Genomic DNA, 22392 nt, shown 5'->3' with positions numbered 1-22392 from the left:
ATTATTTGACGTCTCTCGTTGAATACAATGTTATTCCTCTTAACACTTTGATGGCTGCTGTCTGGTGTTCGGAATTTCGCTATTTATATCCGCTCCTACGAATTCAACTTTGTTTCATATTTATCACCGTTAAAACCGCACCAGTCAAAGCTTATTTTATGTAGAATATACTGCTTTTATGGGTTTGAAAAGTCAATGAATATTTAAGAAATTTCAAAGAGGGTTGCTCGAAAAGGTGTGGCCGTGTAAGTAACTTGAAATATCTCGTCAAATTTCACATCGTCAGGACCAAAAATATGACTACTTAGACAACCAATAGTAGGTACTAAAGTATGTCCGATAAAAGTATAACATAACCTAGACATAATCCACCAAAACCTGCTTTGCAACTTGTTGGTGGACAAGATCGACCACAATCCTTTAATCGAAATCTACGTTCGCAGCGTTGGAAATTAATATTGCAAATAACCGCAGTGTCTGGTTCGGCGGACGATTTTCGCCGTTCGGAAGGGCACACACCGAGCGCAGGTATTCGGAAGTCGGCTGGACACGACGGCTTATCAGCTTTCAAATGGCTTTGATAAGCGTTAATGGAATTTTTGTCATTCTCCCTGGAGCTCCGTCGAGAGCGTTAAGAGGCCTTCAATGCGGGTGGCCAGGAACTCGATAATCCGTATTGGGAAGTTTTCAATGGGGGCGAGCGCATCTATACCAAAATACCGGTGTTGTCGCTTTTATCCTTTTCACGCGAGAAATTAATATTCATTCCACGCGAAATGGGACCCACCCAAATTTACGTTCACATAGTGCTTTCTTCTAACTTTTCAATCATCACTGATCGTCATCCAGGTCGACTCCTGCTACCTTAATTAATTTTCGTTCCTAAGCTCTTAGACATTGCCCTTCAATTGTTTCGCGAAACACCTAGCAGCTGGTACATTGGATCAAAAAATTTTGTTTTCTTTTGGTTCATATTTTCGCAGCGGTGTCATGTAGGCATGCTTTTAATTTATATCTTGCATGAGTGGTTCCTTCGTATTTTTCACACGCTTTGCACTCTTTATTGAGAGCCCAATTACCTTGCGTTCTGAGAATTCCTTTCTCTGAGTTTTAGTATAAACAAGCGAGCCCTTTTTGTGACTGTATGTAAATTGAAATTGTTAAAATATAACAACATAATCTGCACTGAATACTTTTCGAAAATGAGTCAAGTACCCCTCAACACGGACAATGATCTGAATTTGAACTGAATCTGAACATGGACTAAATCTTCTTTGAGCCTCGACGTCGCGTTCTGAACATCATGCATGTACTAAAATATTCTAAACAAGCAAACACTAATTTAAAATTCGAAACGGTTACACGATAACTACCAGCAATCGAAACCTCCATAATCCTACGGCCAACAGAAAGCTCGTCATCCAACAGAGCCTCGACAGAGAAATGATAGCCAAAAAGCATTGCCTCATCAGGTCTCCCCTAGACGTCATCGAAAAAGGTACAAATAAGCTAGGGAGCGGCTAAACGGCCCCGCGATTGTAACCAGGCGTCGTCGAGAGTTCGATACCACCGATCCGCGCCGCGATTAAACCCCCTCCCACCCATCATCCACTTCTCCTTTTTCGAGGGCCAACGCTACCGAATCCCCCGGCCGGAGGAACACGCATCGCGTGTCCCGAAAAAGGCTTAATCCTAGGTATTCCGCGGGACGGGACGGGTCGAGTGACTGGGCTGGGGCAAGATAGCCGTGACGATAACAGGATTCCGTGAGGGCCACGAGGAAGACGGAGGGACCGCCAGGACGGGACCAGTCCTCTCCTGGAACCTGCCCGACCGGACGTCTATCCCCGAGGTAATTCTTCGAGGGGAACGACAGCTATATGGCCTGGGAGAGGATAAGAGGAAGAAGGGGAGGCAGAGAGAGACTCGAGGAGTAACAGAGATGGGTCGCGTAGAGCCAAGAAAGGGGGGACGAGGAGAACCGAGGGAATCGAGGAGGGAGTAAGAAGGACGGGAGAAGCAGTGGCGAAGAGGAGCGAGGCATTCTCGAGTGAGACGTGGAAGAAGCGATAGAGGAAGAGGGCCAAACAGAGGCGCGGAAGAGAGAGAAGTGCTGAGAGTGAAAAAGGACCACGTAAGACGGAAGAGAGGCCTGGCGACCGATGGGGGTACCGCAGAGAGGGTGGCAGGGGCCTGGAAAGAAGGGCCCAACTGGACGCGACAGAGACAGCCGGGGAAGCTGGTAAAGAAGCGAGCGAGAAGGTGTACGCTGACAGTAAACCGAAGGAGGAAAGGAAAGGCGGCAAAGGGAGTTGAGATGGAGCAAAAAGAAAGCTTCCCTTGGGCCAGAGGGGGAGTAGGAAGATGGAAAAGTGAGAAAGAAGGATCTCAGAAACCCACAGAACCTAAGAAAACGTAAAAAGTAGAAGGAGCAGAAGCCTAAGGGTACCAGGAAAGGCGGTATCACAGAAAGGGGGCTGAAAAGTGGCACGGAAAAATCTACTGACAGAAAGGAGCAGAAAAAGGCACGCCAAGAAGCTTTATACAAGACAGAGAGTGAAAGGGTAAGAGAAGCAAGGGGACCAACCTCCCCCCACCTAGGGTACTTTTAATTCGTGGCCAAACGATACGAGCCCGACTCCCGAACGGTTCGTTCGCGTCGCGGAGCGTTTTCGTGGTATTTAGCCGAACGAGTAGCGATTTCAGCCGCGATACACTGGCAGGACCTGAGCATACAGAGGATAGGGAAACGAGGGAGGCGGCGATGGGGGCGGCGGAGGAGGGAGGTACGGGCAGAGAGAATTTCGAACGAGAGACCTTCAGCCAAGCGCGAATTAATTCAACGCACACCTCTCTCTTCCTACGATTTCTCTGCTCTCTCTTTCTCTCTCTCTATCTCTCGCGCGCGCGCACACACATGCACACGCGCGCGCGCGCGTACACCTCGCTCTCTTCCCTCGTAAATTTGCCCTCGCCGCACGAAGGGCTTCGGGGAAAAAGAGAGAGGGAGAGAGCGGCATGACGAACGCCCGGGGATCCTGGCAGCTCGCGGAATGATACAAAAAAATGGGATGAAATAGAGGGAGAAGCCAGGGGAACACCGGTGGCGAAATACCGTACGTCCTGGCACGGGGGGGATGGGGAGCGAAGAAGTGGACCGACGATGGATCCTGAGCGGGGCCCGGGAACGCGGCCCCCTATTCTTGTACACACGTGTCTACCTTGATTCGGAATAGAGGAACGTGTTTTACAAGGGAGATCTTTTCTATGCTGTCTAAAGATAGACAATTAATGTGCAGGCCTTAGATAGTTGCAAGAAAACGATACTGGCAGCTCGTGCAATTATTAAAGTAACGAATACGACACTTGGGTGAATCGTCCCGTTACTGGATATGGAAAATATCTGCTGGAAAATAACTATTTCTTATTGGTAAATGAGAACTATTTACGCTGAATATAGACTGTCGAGCACGCCGGCCATCTTTGTCGTTAAATTACAGTTACTTTTAAACGGAACGTGAATTTTCTCGCGAATCTATATTTGAGCCGTTTAATGCAAAATTGGTGTAAGGTGAATGTCCCAATTTCTGCTCATTTAAGAGGTTACCCGTCAGAAAGAAGATTTGTGATCAAAATTTGCAGAGTAATTTATTAATTCTTTAATAATAAATCAACCAGTCGGAAACTATTTAAGAAAGATATTTCAAGATGTTTAACTACTAGTAAGATGTAATTAAATATAATGCTTTAAATGTCCGTGTTTCTGCTCACGAAAAATAGCGATGTACGTATTCCTACTCACCATTTGTACCAATTTCTGCTCACATAATATGTTGCCTTTTCAGGTTAAGATAAGTTACATCTTTCATGGAGATGTTTTATAACACAACACTAAAGCATAAAATAATGATAAACAAAAAATAAAATGCCTTCGAAGGGAAATAGAGGTTACAGCATATATCGAATTGTGAGGTTATGTTGCTAAAATTTTGGTGAGCAGAAATGCGGACGCGACGGTAATTCAATTGACCCTAAACCTAATCACCTGTTTTCTACTTAAAACAATCAAAAATAGTAAAAAGTCTACATCCAGAGCACAATACGGTATCTGCTTTTGTTTTTAAATAAGAACTTTTACTGCAAAAACTATTATTCTGCCCAATTATCGAATACCAATAGCGATCCTGTTCCTTACCACAACCATGCGGTCGAAAAATCACGAGTCTCTCATTTTAACAGTTTTTCGTTGCTTATGCTGCACTTTGATTAGTCCCAAGCTCGTGCAACCCTCGCGTAAATGTTCAAATAATTTAGAATTATTTTGTTGTAACTATAGTACAAACGTGACGCTTATAATAACCAGAAAAATACGAAATGAGCAGAAATTGCGACATTCACCTTAAGTGAAAACAGTTGATTGCTGGATAAAACTTTCGTGATGTGGTGTTAAAACCAATTGACAAAAAATTGCCTTACACCACTTTTGCATCAAACGGCTCAATCTGTCATTTTTTGTCCTCTTTATCGAATTACATGTCTTATAGACATGCATATTGTAGTAAAATCTCTATTTCAGTGCAAGAATAGCCCCGAAGCTACATCTTCGATCTGATTATATTATTAATGGACTTAAAGCAATAGCTGAAGTATTTTGAATTTTCCATTTTCAGCAAAATAATAGAAGCCATTGTGAAGAGACGGCGACACCAGTGGTCTGCAGTTCTCATATATATCATATTACTAAAATAAAAGCAAGCGCACGCCGTGGTTTCATTCCAAGCTCGCGCAGACGTGCGATTACACTAATCTCGGCAAACAGAGATATTTTCATTGATCATCCAGCGCCACTAAAAGCCATCTGCTCTCTAACGCGAGAAATCGCCCTAATACAACTTCCAACGTCACTCAAGTCGAGCGTACACACACGAACTGCATTCTACCTAATCAGTGACAGCTCAATGCCCCCCAAGCCTATAAGAACTTCCACAAAAATCCCCCATTACATTTTTCAAGAATCATCGACGCGCTTCCAGAGACCTTCAACTTCCGCTATCATTCGAACCAATTCCAGCGCACGCCTGGCGGCTCAAAGCGTCCCCCACCGACAGACAGGCCCAAAATTCCTCAACCCCTTCCCCGCGACCGCTCGAGCAGCCGGGGCCCGGAGCAGGTGTCTCATGCCTCCCGCGAAAGGAAAATTCCCCATAAATTGTGATCCGCCGGTGGCCCGGGGTTCCGCTATTGACGGGCGCAGTGGAAAAGGCGTCGAATAAGAGAAACGACGTGCTAATCGGCTCGTTTACAGTCACGTGCACGCCCACCGTCCGCCTGTGACGTTCGATTTGCATCGGCCACTTAACGGGTGTACATAATATATGTATCGCGGCTGCGACGACCGCAATTCCGATGTCTCACCGCTCGGACCCTCGTCGATCCTCTCCCCCCGCCCCCCCCCCCTCCTCCCTTCCCACCACCTTTCCGCCAACCACGATTCCCTCGCCCTTCCCCTCCATTTTTCTCGCTTTTCCTTCTCGTCCCACGCTCCTCTTCTCTCTCGTCCGCCCACCCGCCAACGTCTGTATCTCTCTCGGCACGTTTCTATCCTCTCCGGCTGCGCCTCAGCCTCTTCTACGGCTTCCAGCCGCACTCGAGAAAGCATTTCCACCCTCCTGCCGGCACAGGGGTAAAGTGAGTTGGCCCGGAGAAACAAAGACGGGGGCGGGGAGGGGCGCGGGGCGGGTGAGCGGCGGAGGGGTCGGTGGCGCGAGTGCCAGAGGGCAGGGGCAGGCCACCCCCCTACCTTAACAAGCAACAAGGGTGGAGAATTAATGAGAGAGGGCGCTCCGGCAGACACTTGTGGCTACCGCCCAACCCCAGCCATCAAACCGAGCAACGATCCACAGAAAACCCTCGAACTTAACGCACCACGCCTGCCGCTTTTCGATCGCGTGCATGTCCCACCCGCCCCCTCTGCTCCCGGAAAATCGGCGCGGAAACTTCTCGGGACAGTATTGGATTTTTTGGTTTTTTTTTCGTGGGACCGATGTTTTGGATTTTTGCTCGTATCGTCTACTTAAGGAATCTGTGATCAAGCAGAGATTTTTAATCAGATTGATCAAGTAAGTCGATTTAAAAAATGGAAGAAACTTATTTTGGATAGTTGGTGGTGTTTTCGACCCGAGTCCTCAAGCTCAGAATTTATTGAACACCATACTTATTTCCCAATTACACCTCTACTGTAAAGTGTAAAGTCTCACACCTAACTTCCACATCCACCACAGTGTCACTCGCTTCGTCTTAAGGGGTCATGCCTAGTTGGCAGACGAAAAAGAACGTCATTTTCGGGAATTTTCTGTGAAAAATGTGATGTATGTTTCTTAAAACTATTTCCTTATTTTAGAAGTACATATATTCAGCAACCCTCAGGAATATTGTTATAGGAAAATATTAAATAATGAAGGAATAACAGCCACTCTCGGGGAAGCTGTTTTTATAATGGCGCTGCGCGGTAAGCAGCCACTCTCCGAGCCGGATCACCTGAAATCAGAAAGTGAAGAAGATTCTGTTAATATATAAGTTTAACTGGTTCGTGAACGAATGATTTTTAAAAAAATGATTTCAGACAAAATGGCGGCCGTTTAACGCAAAATCATGATTTTTCGATGTCAGAATTGAGTTTTCATCAAAAACAGAAATCCTTCGTTCACGAACCAAATAAACTCAGATACTAAAAGAATCGTCTTCACTTTTCGATTTCAGATGATCCGGCTCGGAGAAACAGTGCTCATCGCTAAAGAAGTAGCTTCCGCGAGAGTGGCTGTTATTCGTTCATTTTTTAATATTTTCCTACAACAAAATTACTGAGAGTTGCTGAAAATATGTACTTTTAAAATAAGAAAATAGTTGTAAAAAATATACATCAGATTTTCCACAAAAAATTCCCGAACATCGCGTTTTCTTTCGCCTGCCAACTAGGCATGACGCCTTAATAAGCCACAAGCCACCAACCCAAACCAGGATGTCCACTCAAACACCTGGTTCCTCAAGGATTCCCAACAAAGGTGCCAGGAGACTTGAATACTAACAACATATTCGCTTAACCGAAAGCGCTCATCAATTTCAAACAAAATCTCCTCCCAGTGCAAAAATTCCCCCACCATAGAAATTCATCCATGCGATGTCAACCACCGCCCCAGAGGAGTAGAAGTGAAACACAGAGTCCAGGAGGAGCAACCATTTCCCCCAAAAGTGCGCTCATCTGCCAAGCTTCAATTAAACGAGAAGCCCCTTTATCGCGTATAAATTAGCCTCAGAGGTTTCCGCGGGCCCCTTGGATGGGGGCGCGTCGAAAGGGGGGCTGCGGGAAATGGCTAACCAGATGTCCAGAGCTTTCGTTGCTAGTCGCGTGACACATGGCCGTCGCGTTTTTTGAGCGAAGGCACGAACGCGACGGCCGCTGGTTAACGCCGACAACTACCTATGGACGCATGCTTAATTGCTTTAATTAAAATTCACGCTGCGCGCCGGGACATCGGTGCCCCGCGGCGGGTGGGGGCCTCGGGGGCGGAGGGTAGGGGGAGAAATGCGTAGGCACGTTTATTCGAATGCGGCCTGGCGCGTACGCGAAAGGAAACGGTACCGCTCTTTCTGCCTCGCCACGACTTCAGGGCACGCCGGAGAAAAAAGGAACGGCAAAAGCGGCGTTCGTTGGTCTCTCCCGGCCGGTTCTCTCTCCGCACCGCTTCCGGTGAGATTTTCTGGCCGGCGGGCGAGCTCTCGTGGACCGAAAACGCTCTGGCCCGTCCGTGCCGCTCGTACAGTCGAGCGAAATATAGTCGAAGGGTTGCCGGGACAAGGGGAGTGCGCAAGGCTCGTGTCACCAATTTGGTGAAATTCTGGAATATAGTTGGTTTCACAGCGTGCGCAGCTGTGTGTTAAATGTGGACGGTGCACTGTTCAAGATCATGTGGGGAAATCGAGTTATAGGCATCGATGTTGTGGATTTAGGTACCTGGAAATAATTGAAAGTAGGGATATGTAAAATTTGAACCAAAACGATAACACGAGCCTCTTGCACGTCAAAAGCATAACAAGAAAGTGGATGTGTTATGGATTGACTGTTGCTCTTCTGTATTAGATTTTTGCAAGTATTAGATGCTGACACAAGTTTTTGGAGTTAATGGTCTTTGAAAGTGGATGTCTTAGAAACTTGTTTAGGAGTTAGAAGTGTCTTTCAAGTGATTTGAATGATGAGTACCTACGAGAGGAACTGATGACTAAATTTGGATAAAAGTTATTTGTAGGAAACGAATGATTGTTATCTGTTGCGCTCACTTTTCTGCTCGATTATAGAGAATGTGAAAGTGGAATGCAAGTTAAAGAAGGATAATTGCTTCATATAATAATAAATAGCAAATGTGGAATCAATTTTTTCGTTCGAATCTTCGCTTTCGAGAAAATTGATTTTAAAACCCCGTCGACTATGCATGAACTTGAGAAAAAGACAATGTCACCCTTCAAACCTTTTTCCACCAAAATTCGTCTTAAACTCTCAAAATGTCCACCATACTTTGTTTTAAGTACATCCAGTGAATGTGCCTTCCCACATATTAAATCTCATACTCCTTTGACATTTCATAAATGTACTTTCACCATAATGTCGCCTCTCAAGAGCGACATAACACAAGCATCGTTCATTTTCCAAAACAATTTCTAGAAAATCTAGAGAAGAAAAAATAAAAAGCTCCCATTCGCGCCATCTGCTAAGTGCCTCTGCCCTCTTTTTTACCGTCTAATTCCTCGTCCCTTCAGAAACAGTGACAAAGAGGTGGGCGTAGGGAGGTTTAAGGCGGGGGTGATGGCACAGCTCCGGCTGGAAATGCAAAACAAGACGATTTTCACGAGGACAGGGGCAAACACTGAGCTAGGGTAACTCGGTTTCTCACGTGGGGAACGCGACACCGACGCATACACACACGCTGGAAAGCTGACGGAGCAGGCATCGCGCGCTCCGGTATCGCCATTTTTCTAGCTTCCCATCCTCGTAACTTAATTCCTCGATCAAGTCGTGGAAACGAAGGAGGCACCGGGAGACGAGGGGCGAGTAGCAGCAGCAGCAGCAGCAGCAGCAGCAGCGGCGGCAGCAGCAGAACCGTAGAAAAAGGAAAAGAGCGATTCGAGCGGAATCAGGAAGGGAGCAGGACGTAAAAACGGTGGCTGGGTACAAGGGACGTATGCTCTCTCTGGCCCTGGCTACGCTCGCCTCTCGTATCGTAAAAATCGAATATTTCCACGAGCGTAGGCGAGAGCACAGGCACACGCGAGGCGCACTAGAACCACCTTTATATCTGTGGACGTGACTACGCTGCCGCCGCACCGCTGCCTCTAGAAATATATGGTGCCGTAACGGTCGCCCGCGCGCGAGAGAGCTCGTTGCGCGGGCCAAGAGGGCGAGAGACAACGGCGAGGATCGGCGAGGGGGAGGGTGAAAGGGGGCAGAGCGGGACAGACAAGTCGAGGAGAGACGGAGAGAGAGACCGGCAACCTTATACCTTCCTGTCCGTTGACCTACGGGACCCTCCTGGCTCTGGCAACCCTCGCGACCCTGTTATTTGCATACGCTGACCTCCTTTGCCGATTTCCATGGACAAACACAGACGTCCCGCGGAATCTCCTCCTCTCATCCACCTTTCGCCGCCGTTTTCGCTGCCCGTCAAGTGTCGCCCGACCATGGAAAGCCTGCGCGACGCGTCCACGCTCGAGGGGCCCACGGCGGAGATACGCGCGCGCGCGCGCGGCCGCGCGTTGCCTGCTGGGACCGTAGGCGAGAGATTGTGGGACCCGCGCTCGCGGTAAGAGTTTCCAGGAACATGGAGAAGGAAAAAAGTAGTAAATGTGTAGAGACAAGTGGAGTGGCTTCCGTGGGGCCTGGTTGGGCGAAGTGGGTTGCATTCTTGCTGTTTGTGGGAGGGAGGTCTTAGCAAGGGGTAGATCTGGATTAGATAGAGAAGGGAAAGATAAAGGAGTAGAGAAAAGTGGAGAGGCTTACGTAAGGCCCCTTTGGGCGAAGTAGGTTGCATTCTTGCTGATGCGGGGGACAGGTGGTCTCGGACTGGGCCCCCGAATGGGACACATGTCTATTTAGCAGTGGGGTTTGAGACCCTGTAGTTCTGAACTCGATCTTTCGATGAAACTACTTGTAGAGGATACGGAAATGGTAGAGTTATGACGGTTCCCACTTAGTTATGAGGAGCCGTAGTATCGTGGGTGGAAGGATCATAATGAGGTACTTCAAACAGACAGCATTGCGTAAAAGCAGGACCACACATTCGGCATTCGGCGAATGCCGAATATTCGGTATTCGCCAAACCGTACGCCAAAGTATTCGCGTATATCTCCACGCTATGCGCTTATTCGGCAAATGACGAGCGTTTCGACTCGTGATTAGGAAGCTCGCGCATACATTTGATAATCGGCGCATAGCGAACATTTGCTTACGTCGCTAGATTCACACATGTTGCTCACCGAATGACGAACATTCGATGCCGCATATGTGATTCCGCCTTAAGGCAATAGCTTGATACAAGCTGCCAAATTCGTCCCAAGAAAACATATTAATTTCTTATTTTTTAAAAGCTGTACAAAATGCGTGCGTGGGCCCCATACTCCTAACACTCAACTGTACTACTGCCTTTACCACTCACTGCTTTCACGATCACGATTTGTTCCCCACAGATTACAGGGACTCGTAGACCCAAAATACCTGTCCATCCTGGGGTACCCAGAACCTTAACATTCTGGTGTCCCAAAACCATACTAGCTGACTGTCAACTTGATCAACCTCTTAGTAAAAAGATAACCACGGAAAAATAGTGTAAGCATTTGCCGTTTGGGAACGGCCTATGGTGCGATTAGCACATAGATGTCGCCCCATTGGTTACAGTATTTGTAGAGTTCGGAAAAGAGTAACATCGGAGAATCGGCGTTGGGGGAATTGGTAACGCGGCTGGCCAGTACGCAGAGGACTCGCAGATCTTGTATTTGGAAACCCATCGCCCGAAGCTCTCTTTTTCGCCTACAATAGAAACATAGATGCTCGCGTTTACCATCTTCTACTAGAATAACCAACGATGCAGAAAACTATCTAGATCTAAATCTATATCCAACCCCGTTAACCACAAAACAATAATCCTCCCCGTCCCGCAAAAAGACACAATTCCTGAAACCCACCATACCAACACACATCCACCTCTAACATCAAAAAACTCCACTTCCCGACCAGAACGAGGGCCTTCAGAGGGACTCAGCAGACCTGTCCACGACACGGTATCGTCAGCAAAGGCTTGATCCACTAAATCTATCCCCAATCCGACAGACCAGCGCGCCCTATAAGAGACCATAGTCCCGCAAAGACGGACGTAAACGTCTCCCAATAAAAATCGTCGTTTCCACCGATGGAAAACCAACGACTTGGAGATGGGACGCGATCGAAAGGATCCCGACGGCGCGTCCCGGCGGAGGAGGGGCAGGGGGATCCACGATTTTACGTCGTGACACGAGGCTCCTCCTCGTTCTGGAATCAGGCCGCGGCACTCCGTGAATCCATTGTCCCGGGCATGGACAATGAGTTAGCGGCGCCTTTATCACGGCGCCGCAAGAAGACGTTCCCCGTAACGAGACGGCGCGATGGGAATATGAGATTGCCTGGTGTGTCTTGGGTGTCTGCGAGTAGCACCCACGCCAACGCATTGGGCGTGGTGCAGAAGTTATGTCCGGTTGACACTTGCGCCGACATAGACGATGTTGAAGGCCCAATCAATTATCGAATCTGATTTGTGCCACGTGGTGGGAGGAAATTTGTGGAAATTTATAGCATTGTGAAGAATTGATAAATCCGGAGTAACCTCGGAGTTGGATACACCAGTGCCACACGAATTCTCAAAAGGCAACCTTGCAGACAGGAATTCCATATTTTTCACTCCTCGCGTAACGAGAAGTCTATCGTGGCCTGAAGATAAAAAGTGGTCCTCCCGCAGGAATATTGCAAAAAATCACTTTGTATGAAAGGCGAAGGTGCAACATCAACGTGTCCGAAAAAGATTGCGCCGTGCTGGGTTTGATGCTTTGGTAAAATCCGGAGGGCACAGCCGCGCATCTTTGGGGAACGGGGTTGATAGTCGATCGACGTATTACCTTAACGAAATTCTTCCAAATCGACGTCGCCGCACGCCTCCATCCAGCGCCACATTCCCACAGGCGTTTCCCCAAATTCCTGCAGCATCGCGTCTGCGGAAATCGCAACTGCTAAAGTGCAACTTGCGATATGTGTCACACCGAACGACACATTGGCACCTCGAATACTGCTACCAAAATGAAATGCAACCGTTTCCTTGCCCTTATTTTGCCACTCGATAGCAGTAAAATTCGTCCACATTTCTGCGACGTGAGTCTTTCCCACCCCAGTCCAGGCGCTGCTTCAACGAATGCGAACGAAAACTGACAAAACCTTCGCGTTTACGCAGTACGTGTACACGTATCGGCGTGTCGTCAGCTTTTTGGCAGTCGCGCTATGTCTCGTATTCGCCTCGTCGCCCTTTTGTCGCCCCTTTGTCGCCCCAAAGTCGTAAGCGGAATGCACTTGACAATAAAGCAGCCTACGTACACGCGGTTAGACGCTATTGCCACGCGTACGTCGTACAATAGGCCTGGTGTACGTTTACACCACCTCCCCAACCCGCCCCCTTCCCACCCTCGTTCGCAACCTTGCGCTTTCGTCTCCGTCTGGCGTTCGACTTCTCTCACTACCCGGTTCCATTGCTTTCCTGCTGCCCCCTTGCCACCCCTTTCCGTCATCTGCCTCTGCTCCTCAACTGGATCCCCTTTGTTGCAGTCCCTCGCTCTTGAGGTCTCTTGCACGGTCCAAGACCACTCCCTCTCTCTTCATTTCTGTATCGCGAGTCCTTCTTTGTCTCACGACGTTCCACCCCCCCCCCCTCCATCGCTGTCCGTTTCTTCGGCTCCCAATGTATTTGTCATTCCTAGGCTTCACGCTCCTTCTCCTGCTTCCTTCATCCCAGATCTCTTTCCCTGTAATCCCTTTTTCCATGAGGTCCCTTTCGTTCGGGATCTTCCAGGCCTCCTTCTTTTCAGGTCTCAGGAATCTTCACTCGAGCTTCGCATCGTCTGAGATCCTTAGTTTTCGAGATGCCCTCTGTGAGAGGTGTCACTTTCATTTTCATTAAATTTACCCGAAGGAAAGTGCCAGGACGGAAATCAAAGCTTCTGGTCCCATTCAAGAAACTTATCCTTCCCACAGATGGAACCTGTGGCAGGTGACAGGAACAATTTCCGAGCACACACCTCTTTGATGAGAAGCTATGAAAAGGTCCCACAGTCATCCCACCGTGTCCGAATCCCTATCTACGTCATAAGAACCTACGATTCAGCCTTTTCAGTATTCCTCAAAGCTCCCGCAAGCGCGTAATTTCTCGTTGCCTCCTTTACCGCCGCGTCCTCCGCTTCCAGGCGAGAGCCGCAGATAAGGTGGACTCTTCCGGACCGAGTGGCACGATTTAACCATCCAGACGCGCTGACACCCAATCGTAAAAGGGTGGGCTGGCTCCTGGATGGAGGCCAAGAAGCCAGGAAGTGCGCGTGAAAAACGCGGCCTACGTCGTAGTCGAGGGCCCGGGAGCTTTCCCTCATGATCTCGAGGACGCCCTGGCGAAAGGGTGGTCCCTCGAGCCACCGATACATAGCGACGATCCACCCCTCCAGGAAAATTACTCCGCGTCGACTTTATAGTCGGTCGAAGGCAAATGTTCCGGGCGCAGCTGTTTCACGAATACGATGCAATTTCTGCGGTTACAGCTACTAGGTCTGCGACGGACAACCCCCAAGACGCCTGATAATCGACGTAATTCAACGATGAAGCGGAGGTGACTGTTTCGAAGACATTCTGACATGTTCGATGGGAATACATTTAGTACTGTGATTGAGACGTGGTTCTGATAAATAATTGGTGGGAGCTAAACTTCGCATCTGATTTTAGAATCTACATCCTAGGGAGAGGCTAAACCATGTTCCCACATCTGTAGGCAAGTAAAACAAGACGTAAACACGTTTAATGTGTTTAAGAAAGATTACTTAGGTTAGGTTAGATTTATTCTTTTACTTTGGTTTACACGTATCTCTCATACATTCTACACGACGACGTTTCAAGAAATTTCTTATATTGCCTAAAGAACTCTAGTCATGCGATTATTTCTTAAATACACGGCACTGAAGAGATGTCTTAAACACATGCTGAATCATGTATGGTACATGTAGGAATAATTGGCGTCGAGAAATTCTGAATCTATTAGATCTGTGAAAAAGTTCTTTAGGCTTTTCAGTCACCCTTTATAGTGCTAACAGGTACAACTGATCTAGAACTCTTTTTCACTTTGTAGGCCGGTGAATGTTTTTTACTTTTTAGTTCAAGTAACTACATGATGGGAAGTCGATGGGCGATAATGAATTAAAATAAATAACAGTGGTCAAAGGAAAGTTTGAAACTGCTACTATTATACATAGGTATACAATACATATCTGTAAATCACTTTGAGATTGATATCCCTACTCTGTTCTAAAGAATCCCTACGCCTTATACAACATAAAGGACCATGCATTATTCCTTCTCATCAAACTAAACCACTCCCATCGCGATTCACCTTTCACACTTTCTATTGACCACCATATTGCACCGCTACCCACAAACAACATACCCATTCTTCGAATGAAATTTCTTTACCTTCTATTGACATAAATACCAAAAATATTTCTCCCTCTCCGGATGAAACAACATCAAACGCAAATGTACGGCCCGAGTAAAGTTTCCAAGCCATTCTCAATCAAGTTCAACAAAGTAGACTCCTAATCAAGGAACTGGACAGCAACTAGTGCGCAAAGGACACGCTTGAAAGCCGTGGGAATAAGCTCTGGTTGACTCGTTTAAACGGCATTAGCCATCTTCGCAATTTCGGGGGACAATTGTTCGCGAATTCGATGCACTTGCCGCAATTGCAGCCGATAATCCCCGGACAAGGAGCGCCGAGAGCGGTCTTACTTGGACGCTTCGACAACTTTCAGCAGCCTGCCGCCGTGATATCCCGTAAAAGGATAGGCTCGCTTGCTGGAAAGGAGCCAGGACTCATTCAGAAGAACGTGCCTGGACGGCTACCAACTTGCTAATGTGCCACGAGCCTTGAGCCACGCCGTGCGAAATTACACGTATACGCACCAGCCGAGGACGTTTTTCGAAAATGCTCAAACAATCGTCTTCTCCAGCCGGTTCCAACGGGATAAATTCTCGATGGGCAATTAATTTCTCTGCACTTCGCATGGCAAATGCTTTGTTCGTGATTTGGAGATACAGAAAAAGATGAAATTGCAGATGAAAAAAATAATATATTCACCAGATAGAAGTATTTTGATATGTTTGTTGTGATCGCATCAATTTTTGGTATAAATGGCGCCGGAAGATGTTGATAGGAGGATCATTCTTAGATTTATACGAGTCGGGTGCAATTATTATTTTGAGATGTAATTTTTGAGGTTGTAATGTTCAGAGATATTGCAAGGGGATTTTGATATGAATATTCATAGGGACTTCAAGATATTCGAACTTACATATAATTAGAATAGTAGATTGCAAGATGATTTGGGAGACATATGGGCCCTAGGGGCTAGGCTCTGAAAAGAGTCCATGAGTCCGCCTTATATGCGTAAGTAAACGATTGGAGAATGGGTAAAATACTGCCATCTAGTAGGAAGCTGAACACAGTCTGAAGAAGATAATTTATGCGAACACTCTGTTATAGTTAATGGCAATAGAAAAATCTACATTACCCTCCGTTGATGTAGTTATCTTCTGTTAGTACATAATCAGAAAGTCATTCAAAAACTTCATTATTATGCCAAAATTATTGAAACAAATTTCTGTATCAAATATTTAAAACATTACTGTATTATAGCTAATTGAAATCAATATTTTTGTACTGTTACACGACACGTATATGTGGTGACATCTATAATCACAGATCAGGTATAGGATAGACCTATCACGCAATGTAATTTTGTGTTACACGCTCGGGGGGCTCGCGAGCCGCCTTACCATTTTCGTGTCGCGTGCTACGTTACCGGTGAAGTCTCGAAACAGATTGTAACGCTACGCGTGGTAGGAATTAGAATTCACCACGGGTAAAACTAGATCATTCGAAACCCATGCTTTACAAATGATTCTGTTAGAGTAACAATTTAAACAGCGTTTTATAGGATCGCAACAAAACAAGAGCACATACGCCTTTTAACCTTGCTGTCCTACACGGGTTTATTTAACCCAAAACAAATTTATTAAACATAGCAATTTATATAAACAACAACATTAAGATAGGGTAAGATAGGGTTGACTCTACTTCTAAAAAAGAGCAGCAACTTTTAGCGCTCTTGTTTATTAAACGCGCACATTTCATCTATTTCACATTCTTTAGTTTCTGAACGTGTTTTCGTTGGGTAAGGGCTTTTTGTGTGCATTATGTAGGAAGCTTATCCTACCAAATGTATTACGTGCATTAGGTATGATGCTTTTCCTTCCAAAATGCACGCACAAAGATTAGGATCCACTTATACAAGGTACTCGTATTCTACAGTCTACGGCATGCATGCAAGTACATCTTAGCTAGTTACCAAGCTAGCATAATTCTAGGCCCTCTCTAGGGCCCATGACTAGGACCCTCTCTAGGGCCCACGAGCTAGGCCCTCTCTAGGGCCCATGACTAGGACCCTCTCTAGGGCCTATGCTGAAGGCCCTCTCTAGGGCCCATGACTAGGACCCTCTCTAGGGCCTATGCTGAAGGCCCTCTCTAGGGCCCCTGTTCTGGGCCCTCTCTAGGGTCCACGAGCTAGGTCCTCTCTAGGGTCCACGAGCTAGGTCCTCTCTAGGGCCCACAAGTTAGGTCCTTCTAGAGCCTAGAATACCAAGGACAGGGCTGAGCTGAAAATTCAAGCTAATCGAAAAGACTCTACTTCCGCGATGAAAAAGCAACAGAAGCTTTCGTGCTCTGCGTAAATCATAGATCCGCAAAAATTTTACTCTAAATTCGCGGTAATACAACACTACAGAAGAGCCACGGCGCTCTTGAAAATATATGAACGCGAAAAAAAGCGTGGACTCTACGATCGCATTACCGGCGACCATAAAAGATCTTGCTAGAATGCAAGATTGCTAGGAAGACTAGTTTCATTGAGAACCATTTCAAAAAATTTCGCGGTGACTCTACCTGACTCGATCGATCCGATTATTTTACGAATTATTATTAATCGATATAAAATTGTAAAAATCGCGAGCAACAATTGTATTTATTTATTTATTTTTTATTTTGAGACAGACACATGCATGTCACTATCTACGAGTACCTTGTATGGTGAGCTCAATCGATGCTGCTCTTTCGAACACACATGCACAACGTTTTGTGGCGCATTTTACATAATTGGCATTAGTTTCGGGAACATTTCTATGATATTTCGTGTATATGGTTTAGAAAAGAGCCACGCCATAAGGCTACTGCCTAGACGCCCTAGACCATATTCGCGAAATATTGCATAAGAGTTCCCCAAACGAATACCGACCATGTGAAAAGGGCCTCTGCATGTCGTGCATTTGTGTTGGAACGGCCAGAATCGAAAGAGCTAAGTAGCTGTACCACGTGCATCCCCATTCAAAGAATTATAAAATGACTCATTGTTTGCTGTCATCATCGGTACTGCATCTCTGCAAACTCGTAACCCACTGAGCAGCAACCCTGAGACCAGCACCGCTCTGACCAGTAACTCTCAGACGAGCACCTCTCAACTCAGCCTCACCTTAGCTCTCAACGCTGCAGCAGCAGTTGGACTCGTGCATGACTCTACTTTCGCGGTGAATCACAAACACTATAACTGAAACAGACAATTTGTATTTAAACAAGTTCGAAAAAATTTCCTTTAAATTGCAAGGCACCACGCAATTCCGACTTTGAGAAAAATTTCCAGCAGCCACATTGGGCGCTCAATAATTAATATTGATTAAGTCTGATAGAAAAAAGGAGTGGCCTCTTTGGGCGTCTAAGGTTTTTCAATTTTAATGTATGGAAGGAGTAGTCTCTTTGGGCGGCCAATGCTTTTTAATTGTAATATACCATCGCCAGGTCTCATCCTTTTCAATTTTAATTAAAAAATACAGCAGCCTGTTTGGGCGCATGATAATTCCGAATTGTAATAGGAAAAAGAAGCAGCCACGTCGGGCGCTAATGGCATGGAATGCCAGAAAATAATTTCTAATTCTACTCTACAGTGTTAGTTAACCCTAACCCAGATATAATTCTTCCCTGAAACCAGCAACCGAATCTCTTAGTGAATTCTTTATTAAACACTTTATGAACACTTTACTTCACACTTTGGCAGCAGTCATTTATTATTATACTATTATTGTATAAAGGGACCATGCGAGGTCGAGACATCAGGTGGTAAAAGTGGCATTTTTGATTTCTCGTAATATTGCCCCTAATGCGTCTTTATATTTAGCACATGCAAAGGGCAAGCAAAAGTAGCGAGCATTAGAGTGCAATTTTAGTTCATTTAAATGAATCGTAATTGTATAGGCTGGTCTTAATTAAATGGTATATATATGATATATATATATATAAAAATAATTTGTATATATATATATAAATAATTTGTATATATATATAAAAATAATTTGCATATATATATAAATAATTTGTATATATATATATATATGATTTAAATGGTTCAATATATATATATATATATATAGGTATATAAATAATTTATGTTCATATAGATTATCTATATAGTGTGACATAAATATATATAGGTATATAAATAATTTATATACCTATAGATTATCTATATAATATTGTATATATATATATATAGTGACTAATTACTGTTAAGAGAAAAGATTTGAAAGAACTCACACGAAAGAGTTCAACTACAGAAATGTTACTCGTATTCAATACATTAAGCATCCCGAATGATTGTGAAATTAAAGAAAAGAAGTTTAGAATGTTTGAAACGGGATATTAAAAATCCTATCGCGAATTTAAAATTTATTTTTGTATTTTTCTACGTGTATTAAACATTTGGAAACACACGCATTAAATGTTACTATTCACGAATACTAACAATAAGTATGTATTCGTGGTCACTATACTCGCTACAGCAATCATTTTGTTCGATAGAATACAGAAAAATTCAAAGAATGAAAAAGTATTACTCACCGTTCGTTGAAAATAGTCTCACTTCTATCCATGCAGACAGGCATCCCCTTTCAGCAGTAGCTATTCGATCTGCAGACGAATGTCCAGCAGTTGCAGGGTCAGTACCGAATAGAATGTGTCACGCTTCCAAATATGTCACATTACTTTCGCGATGAAAAAGCAATAGGAGCACTGGTGCTCTGAATTAATTCTAGATGCGTTAAAACACTGACTTTACGTTCGCGTTCACATTACTAATACGCAGGGCCACTGTGCACTATCGAATACTTTATCGCGAAATAAGCACTGATTCTACAATCGCATTGCACACGATTACAAAAGCAGTTCATGTTTTTAAACATCTCTCAGCAGTGGGAAGTAGTGTTCGGACTCGCGTAAAATGTTTCCATAAAGGCATCTTGGTATTGAGTGTAATGCAGCAGAATCTTGTTAAACGGCCTCATACATAGTCCAGTAATCGATGAAATTGATGCACGAATCGAGAAATCACGAAATAATATGTAGGCACGTTCACTGATCCGATCACCGTCGCGAGTAAAGTCGAACTGAAAGGTTACGCCGGTTGGCAATGTTGTGACTTTGGTAGGGGTTGTTGGCGGTGTTGTGGTGCTCGACCGACTCCCAGCTAACTAGAAATTCGTCAAGGCCAGAAATAATTTTATGTAGCAATGCTGATTCCACACTTATACCTTTCGCAGCTGCAGCCATGCACCCTGCTTTTTTTATGTGTACTTACCTGTATGTCTTTCAATATTGGGGAGATGTGATCGGACTCAAGTAATGTTTCCAAAAAAGTCTTCCAGATACTTATTGTTAGTGTATTGCAGTAGAATCTTGATGAACGACCTCCCACATATTCCAGTAATCGATGAAATTCATGCGTGAATTGGGAAATCACGAAATAATATGCAGGAACATTCACTGATCCGATCGCTGCCGTGGTTAAAGTTGAACTGCCAGCTTACAGCTCTCGTCAATTTTGTCACATTAGTAGAGGTTGCTGTCGACCTCAACTGTTTCTCATGGAAATTGAAAATAATTCTATATCGCAATGTCCATTGCAAAATAAGTACTTTTCGCAGCTGCAGCCATGCACCCTGCTCTTTCTATGTATACCTATATGTCTTTCAATATTGGGAAAATGTGATCGGACTCGTGTAGAGTGTTTTCAAAAAAGTCTTTCAGATACTTATTGTTAGTGTATTGCAGTAGAATCTTGATGAAAGACCTCCCACATACTCCAGTAATCGATGGAAATAATACATTAAGATAGGTATACCATGGCATTTTAATAGTTCATCCGTCCGATCCGTCCTCCGACTTTGGCGAACGTCGTTATTGAACTCCATTATTTCACGTATCTTGAAAATTCCACATATCTTTATTTTATATATATAGTAGAAGGAAGGGAAGGAAGGATTTATTCAAATATTTATTTTTACATTGTATCGAAGTGTTACAAGTTAAAGAAATTCGTTTATTACTTAGGATATTTGACAATCGCAACGATCGCATCGGCTCTGTTCTCAACAATTACCAGGTCTTACTAGGAGCAGGTTGCAGCGTTTTGAGGCCCGTAGAGGGACTGCCTCATTCATGTTTTATTCAGAGAATCTAATGACTCAAAGGTAATAATTATTAACAAGATAACTCTTACGAAAGATTTAAACTTGAGAAGCGTAACTTGTATCCAAAATATTAAGCATCTCGAATGATTGTGAAATTTAAGAAAAATAATTTATAATGTTTAAAGCGCGATACTAAAACTTTTATCTCGAATTTAATGCATATATATATATATATATATATATACTTCTCGTTTAATACGCGCAGAAAAATGCAATATATATAAGAAAAATAGTTTATAATGTTTAAAGCCCGATACTAAAACTGTTTATATATAAACAGTTTTAATATTATAAACTATTACAGGCTTTAAACATTATAAACTATTTTTCTTATATATAAACAGTTTTAATATTATAAACTATTACAGGCTTTAAACATTATAAACTATTTTTCTTATATATAAACAGTTTTAGTATCGGGCTTTAAACATTATAAACTATTTTTCTTATATATATTGCATTTTTCTGCGCGTATTAAACGAGAAGTATATGTATAATTTGGAAGCACACTTATAATGTTACTATGCACGAGTACTAACAATAAGTATGTATTCGTGGTCACTATACTCGCTACAGCAATCGTTTTGTTCGATAGCATGTAGAAAGATTAAACGAATTGAAAACTGTTTTACTGCTATCTCTGCAGACAGACATCCCTCTTTAGCAATAACCCCCGATTTGCAGGCCAATGACCATGGGCGAATCCAAAAGCAGGCGATAGGGGCGCCCCCCCCCCCAAGAGTAATAAAATAGAAAAATATTATGACATTGTGTATAATTCTGTATAAATAATTAATGTGAATTTAATTATTTAGGCTATAGTATCAGATTGAGATATTAAAATATAAGTTACAAGCAAATTTTAAATCTTGTGAAAAAGAGTTAAAAAATGTACTTATGTGCTTTTACATAATTCGCCCCCTCAAAGAAAGGCTCCTGAATCCGCCTCTGCAGGTGGCTTGGCAGCTTCGAGGGGTGGGGGGTGGACCCGGGATGAAACCCTGACCAGGTCCTCAGCAAGTCCAGTAGGTCCAGGTAGCTCGGCAACTCCAGGGTCCCCGGAAGTCCTCCAGGCTCGGAGGACGGACGACAACTGAGTACATGGAGCTCCGTGAGCTCCCCATTTAGACTTCGAGAAAAGATGTTCCCCGATCAAAACAAGGTCGACGGTTAGTTACAATTGCGAAATCCAACGAATTCTTCGGCAAAAATGGATTTTCTGCTAAAATATCCATTCCACTGGCTATTGCTATGACAAATAATATTAACAACATTTACACCAACCGCCCAGTAGAAATTATTATTAACTATGATCGATAGAACTCGAGATATCAAGCAATTAGTAACATTTGGCCTAGGATTTGATAAATGATTTTCTACGCCGAATGAATTCTCTTTTATTCTCAATGTTTAATCGTTCGATACATTAATGTTAATGCTTATAC

The sequence above is a fragment of the Andrena cerasifolii genome, chromosome 13 (assembly GCF_050908995.1).
Source record: "Andrena cerasifolii isolate SP2316 chromosome 13, iyAndCera1_principal, whole genome shotgun sequence".
NCBI lineage: Eukaryota > Metazoa > Arthropoda > Insecta > Hymenoptera > Andrenidae > Andrena > Andrena cerasifolii.
The sequence above is the reverse complement of the archived record's forward strand: the minus strand, read 5'-3'. Positions refer to the sequence as shown.